The sequence below is a fragment of the Toxotes jaculatrix genome, chromosome 24 (assembly GCF_017976425.1).
Source record: "Toxotes jaculatrix isolate fToxJac2 chromosome 24, fToxJac2.pri, whole genome shotgun sequence".
NCBI classification, from domain to species: Eukaryota; Metazoa; Chordata; class Actinopteri; family Toxotidae; genus Toxotes; species Toxotes jaculatrix.
Window position 1 is genome coordinate 8,628,709 of NC_054417.1, and position 6,132 is coordinate 8,634,840.

General features: G+C 52.9%; 2 long non-coding RNA genes across 2 annotated transcripts; both read left to right on the plus strand.

The window, feature by feature from the left end:
- The first annotated feature begins 3,181 nt into the window (after positions 1 to 3,181).
- Positions 3,182 to 5,131, plus strand: LOC121178142. Its single transcript, XR_005893478.1, has 6 exons — positions 3,182 to 3,254; positions 3,337 to 3,430; positions 3,516 to 3,581; positions 3,682 to 3,783; positions 4,871 to 4,964; positions 5,065 to 5,131. It is a non-coding gene; the product is annotated as an uncharacterized LOC121178142 (long non-coding RNA).
- A 49-nt stretch (positions 5,132 to 5,180) lies between these two features.
- Positions 5,181 to 5,983, plus strand: LOC121178141. Its single transcript, XR_005893477.1, has 5 exons — positions 5,181 to 5,290; positions 5,480 to 5,546; positions 5,642 to 5,693; positions 5,799 to 5,858; positions 5,946 to 5,983. It is a non-coding gene; the product is annotated as an uncharacterized LOC121178141 (long non-coding RNA).
- The last annotated feature ends 149 nt before the right edge of the window (positions 5,984 to 6,132 follow it).

The window sequence follows — 6,132 nt, forward strand, 5'->3', positions numbered from 1 at the left end:
TCCCATAGTCCTGTGTTTGTTTCTCTCTGGTCTCTCTTTCTCTGTACCTTACTGCAGGTACCTCTGGCTCCGGAGCTGCATGTCCTATGGTCCTGGCTCCACGCACCTGCTGCTGTTTATTGTTGACAATGATCTATTTCTAACATGTTTCATGTTCCGTTCTGCTACAGATAAATATTGGATTAATATTCTTTGCAAACTGTAATGTAAATAATGACCGGTCATGACAGCTTTTTGCCTCCGTGCTCTGTTTCATAATTCTAATCTGCTGAGCACACATTATCCAATAACTGTTCAGTAACTGTAATGGAAATACTGACCCACGTTGTCTGTATTATGCTGCATGTCTTTCTCCCCCTCTCCTCCATTCCTAGCTGTCCTATCTTCCTCCTTTTCCTCCTTTCACCCAGCCCGGCCATCGGCAGGAGGGTCCCCCATCTGAGCTAGGTTCTGCTCAAGGTTTCTTCCTGTGAAAAGGGAGTTTTCCCTGCCACTGTCGCCTTAAGTGCTTGCTCTGGGGTCAGGCTCTGGGTCTCTGTAAAGCGCTTTGAGACAATTGTGATTGTGGAAGGCGCTATATAAATAAAATTGAATTGAATAGAAATGAAATGAAAATTGAATTGTGCTTGAAGTGTAAAAACTGGGTGTGCTGCGTCAACATGAGGCAGGAATAAAGAAAAGGTTCCAAAGTGAGTACTTGTTACTTGGAATTCAGTGTGTGTGTGTGTGTGTGTGTGTGTGTGTGTGTGTGTGTGTGTGTGTGAGTGAGTGAAATAAGGAGGGACAAACAGAAACAGGGAATAGGAGATGGTTGTGGATTCTTAGTGATGGGCAAGTCACAGACACACACACACACACACACACACACGGGAAGGCATGTGTAAAAATGTGAACTGTGGGTTGTCTGAAGCGTTTGAGTGACAGCGGTGTTCACTGGCGGTGGTGGTGCAAGTCCTCCCATCAGCTGTTGTGTGTGGGTCGTGAAAAGCGTGTCGCTGCCGCTTTGTGTCACGAGGGTCAGCGTGACCTTAATTGCAGGCTCCTCCTCCCCATTTTTGAATCCACGTGGTCCAATCCGGGGCCAAGCACCAATGAGCACACGTGCCAATAGCCAATAGCAGGCGGGCAGGGAGGTGTGTGTGGGGGCGGAAGCGGTGTGCTTGGCGGGTTTAAAAAGTCGGCGTTCCAGTAGCTAGCACCTCGGGGGTCCCGGACGGGTCGGAGGTAAGCGGACGCACATTGACTCTTTGTGGATGTGGCCAAGCTGTGTGGAGACTCTGTTTGTAACCACAATGCGTTGTTTTTCTGTGTTTGTTGTGTTTTCTGCAGGATCGAGGAGCTGAGCCGGAGGCCACCTCGATGGAGGATAGCATGCTGCTCAACGTTGTGTTTGTCTCTGTGTGTGTGTGTGTGTGTGTGAATGTGCGCGCTTTTGTTTTGGGCTCGGTGTGCCCGGTAGGCTTAGCAGTGTATAGCTGCAGCCTGTGTTAAAACGGCTTTCCTCCGCGTAGACCACCTGTCTTGATCCGCATCTTATTCCCACTTGTGTGCTAGCCGCATTTGGGCAGACGGTGCGGCCGCCTTTACAGCCTGGTCTATGTGTGCGAGCAGCCGATAGAGGAGGTGTGTGGTAGTCCTGTCCTTTAGAAGGACTGCAAGACTTTTTCACAGTTAAATGTGAAAAGTGGCATGTGAGTGGCCGTCCTGGCAACATGCCTTTGTAATCATGTAATAGTAAGACCGTAGTATGTTGTAGCGAAGTGAGCGAGCAGCGCCCAGCGCCGCTTGTTCATTTCGAGCGCCTTCTTTGGCCAATGACTGCTTGAGGCCGAGGAAGTAGTTCCTGCCAACGGCGTCACAGTTAAATGAGATGCCGGAGGCACGGTTGTTTTCTACTGTGTTCCTGTTAACGCTAAAGTGCACCTGCACTGCGCAAGACTGAACTATCGCTTTCTGTTCATGTGGCCCTTGGTCGCAGAAGAGCAACGGGTGCTCAGTGTAAGAGGTAATGTTAACCGTTTGCGATAGTTCAGTGTAGTCCCACACATCGGAAGGGTGTGCACGTGCGGACGTGTACACGGGGCGTATGTCCGCTACAAGTTGGGAAAGCATACACAGAGGTATGAGTGCACAGACGGACAGGTGACTGATCTGACTAGTCTAGATTGCACGACGGAGTGCGACTAGTCAAGAGTGCACAGGGGCCCGCAAGTAGCGGACGGGAATGGGACGGCTATATATTTTTGTGTTGGCACGCCGTGTCGTGTATCAGGAGGGGGGTACCTTTTAACACAGGCTGTGTGGTAAGCAAGCGTTCTGACCCCGGCCGCAATGGGCGAAGCAGGCATGGAAGGGTGCACGTGCGGACGTGGACACAACGGCCGGGGGGGTTGTGTGGACGGACAGGTGGACCTTAGGGTCCAAAAGTTGGAGAATCCCACCAGCCGAAGGGTGCACGTGCGGACGTGTACAACGTGGCTTGGATGTGGCGCTGCAGCGCAGGTGTCGTGCAGCGGAGCGTAGTCAGCGAGGGAAACCTGGGCTAGGTGTGCGAGCGACCACCGCTCGCACACCTAGGCTAAGGTGGTTGAAGTCGCAGAAAGTTTCCTGGAGTAGGTCAGAGTCCAACAAGAGTACACGGGCCTGTCTGTGCGAGAAGATGGGGTGTGCATGTGCGGTCGTGCACACAAGGGCGCGCACAGAAGGGTCCGTGTGGACAGGTAGCGTAGTCGAGTCCAGCGCTAGGGTCTAGGTGAAGTGGCTGCGCGGTCGTCGTCGTCGTGGCCAAGTGTGTGTGGCCCGACGGGTGTGGAGAGTGGTGTGTTTTAGGAGGCGAGCAGCATGGAGGCGAAGGAGGTCGCTGCAGCAGGTGGGTTCAGCAGCTCGTCGGAGGTTTGAAAATGGCGTGTCGAACATGGCGGATTGGGGCGAGTGGTGTTGCAACTCTGTGTTGACTGTCTGTTTGTGTCTCCCTTTTTTGCAGGATGGCGGCGCTAAACGTGAGGGCGAGCGGAGCCGCTGCGAGAGAGTAAGCAACTTGTTTGATCTCTCAAGAAATGTCTCTCGAAATATGTGTGTCGAAGCGACGGTTGCGGTAATGCGTTTCTTTTTCTCTTTCTGTCTGTCTGTCTCTTTCTTTCTTTGTGTGTGTGTGTGTTTTTGTGTGTGTGTGTGTGAGAGAGTGTTTGTAGGTGCTGCTGCCGCTGGCTGTGTGGGGGACCCAGCTGTGAGGCCGTGGCCAGGGTGGAGCTCAGGTATGGCGTCTAACCTGCTGTGGATGGTGTGGAGCGACGTGGCTTAAATTTTAATGGGTGTCCTTGTGTTTGTGTGTTGCAGGATGGAGGAGGGTGACCTGGGGAGGAGAGGCCGTGGCCGTGGTGCAGCTCCAGTCCGCCACCTGCTGGTGATGCAGAGGATGACGAGAGCCCAGGTGAGTGGATGCACTTGGCCAAAGCGAGCTCCGTGTGTCTACATGGAAGCATGTATGTCATCTTGTGGTTTGTGGATCTTTTCAGCAGGTAGCGGTCGGCGTCTGAGCGGGGCAAGAAGTCGGATCAGGCAGTGGACGGCGTGGAGAGCGGGTAGGCCCCTTTCGTACACATGGTAGAAAAGAGGGCGTTGTCATTGGGCTCGTTTTTGTGCAGATGAATGAGGCCAAAATAATGTTGTGCTTCTTTGCAGGTCGGAGGAGGTGACGCCGAGGCCCTGATCCGGAGGGCCGATTGAGAGGAGGCGAGCGAGGGCGACTCCAGGCAGCGTTCCTGTCCTAATAAAAACATGCACGTGTGTGTTTGTTTTTTCTCTCTGTGTGTCTGTCTGTTTGTTTGTCTGTCTGTGTTAGGTGTAGTTGTGCTAGGCGTGGTTTGGTGGCCACCTGTTTGGTAGTGTAGCGTGTCGGAGTAGGGATTGCGTGAGGTCGCGACGTGTTGGTTGTGCGGGCTGTAGCGTGTAGCATGGTGTTGTGTGTCGTCGTAGCGGTGGTGCGCGTCCCGAGCAAGTGTGCGGCCGGGTGTAGTAGTGCGTGTGTGGTGGGCATGTGGGTGAGCGGCGGGTCGGTTTGCGTGAAAGCGTCGCTTTCGGGTTTCGGGTTTCGGCTTGCGAGGTTTCGGGTTTCGGCTTGCGGGTTTCGGCTTCTTTGGCTCGGGGCTCGGGTCGATGTGTCGGTTTAGGGTCGATGAGGCAGGCGTTTGTGTGTGTGTGTGTGTGTGTGTGTGTGTGTGTTTGTATGTGCGCAGGTTTCGTTTGGCGGTGTGGTCCGGGGTCGAGTCATCTTGTCGCAGCATGGCATGGAGGAGTTCAAGGCGCAGTGCAGGTAAGCCTCTTGCAACATTTCAAGTGCTTGTCTTGTGAGTGTTTGTGCTTTTGTTGTGAGTGTCTGGCTAATGTTGTTTTGTCTTTGTCGTTAGCAGGTTGGAGCAGCTGATCCTGAGGAGCTTCTCTCTCTGTCTGTGTGTGTTGTTTTTGTCTGGGCTGGGTTTGTTGTGTAGTGGTGTGGCAACGTCTGTGGCAGGCACAGAGTTGTGCGTTGGCTTGAGTCGTGGGTTTGCGTGTGCGGGTTTTGGCGTGTCGTATCGTGTTGTGTCGTGGTCGGTCGAGTGCGTTTGCGCGTCGGTTGTGTTCGGTTTGCGTGAGAGCGTTGTCGTGGCTTCGTGACGTCGGACGTGCGTTTAGCTGTGGCGTGTGGTCAGGTCGATGAGTCGGTGTGGCGTTTTGGCGTAGTCGTTGCGGCACGTGTCTGTCTGTCTGTCTGTCTGTCTGTGTGTCTGTATGTGTGTCTGTGTGTGTGTCTGTCTGTTTGATGGTCTGTCTGTGTGTGTGTCTGTCTGTTTGATTGTCTGTCTGTTTGATTGTCTGTCTGTTTGTCCAGCAGGTGTTATTCCTGGCTGGGCTTCTATTGGTGGTGTGGTTCTGGTTCAAGTCATGTGGCAGAAGAATGGCATGGAGGACTTCAAGGTGCAGTCCAGGTAAGCCTCTTGCAGAATGTGATAGTGTTGCTGCTGCTGCAGCTGCAGCATTGTCTGGTTTTTATTTGATGCTCATGTTGTGTCTGTTTGTCTTGTGCAGGATGTGGGAGACGATCTGGAGCGATGTCTGAAATCAGGTGAGTGAATGTCTGTCTGACAACATAGCTCAATGTTTATGTTTGCTCGCTGTAGTGGTGTGACACTTTGCCTGTATTAATCTCTGCTTTCTTTCCTCTTGTCCCTGCTGTCTGTCGCCGACTGGGAGAGTGTGTAGCATTGCCTGCAGAAGTGGGACTCGATGCAGCCACGGCCAGGGCGGAGTCAAGGTCAGTAGTGTTTAGCCTATGTATTGAAATGGGAGTTGGACTTTGTGTGTGGCAGTATTTGATGTTCTGTGTGTTTTTCTGTGTAGTGCAGGCTGGAAGAGGACATGCAATGGAATGAGGCTGTGGAGCTCTGGTGTTTGTGTTTAAAGTGTTTGTTGTTTGTTTCTCTCTTTGTGTGTTTGAGTGCAGGTGCTGCTGGCTCTGGCTGTTTGGGGAGGGACCTAAGTGTCAGGTGATGGCCTGGGCGGAGTTTTAGGTATGCGGTCTGGCTGTAGTAGGAGGAAGTTTTGTCGATGGTGCGGAGCATGCTGATGTTGATGTCTTGTGTGTCCATGTGTTTGTGTTTTGCAGGATGCAGGATGGAGGAGGGAGACCAGGAGAGGCGAGGAGGAGTGTTTGTATGGTGAGGCAAGAAAGAAGCACTTTGTGTCTCGGATCTCTTGTCGTCTATGTCATTGGCCGGTTGTGACGAAGCGGGGGGTTTCTCTTTATGTTTGTGTGTGTGCAGGTGCTGCTGTCGGCGGCCCTGTCGAGGAGGGGTCGAGGCTACGGCCAGGGCGGAGCTCAGGTGTGCTGTCTTGCTGCTCTATGAGGAAGCGGTGTCGGTGCTTCATGATGTTGATCGGTCGTGTGTCCATGTGTTTGTGTTTTTCAGGACGGAGGAGGGCGATCAGCAGAGAAGACTAAGAGGGGCAAGTACTAAGGCATTGGTCGCCAGCATGGCAGAAAAAAATATATATATATTTTTTGAACTGTTTCTGTCGAAGTGTTGTTCTGTGTGCTTGACTGTGTGCAGGTGCTGCGGAGTCGAGGGGAGCTTTCGACGGCGAGGCCGGGGCGGA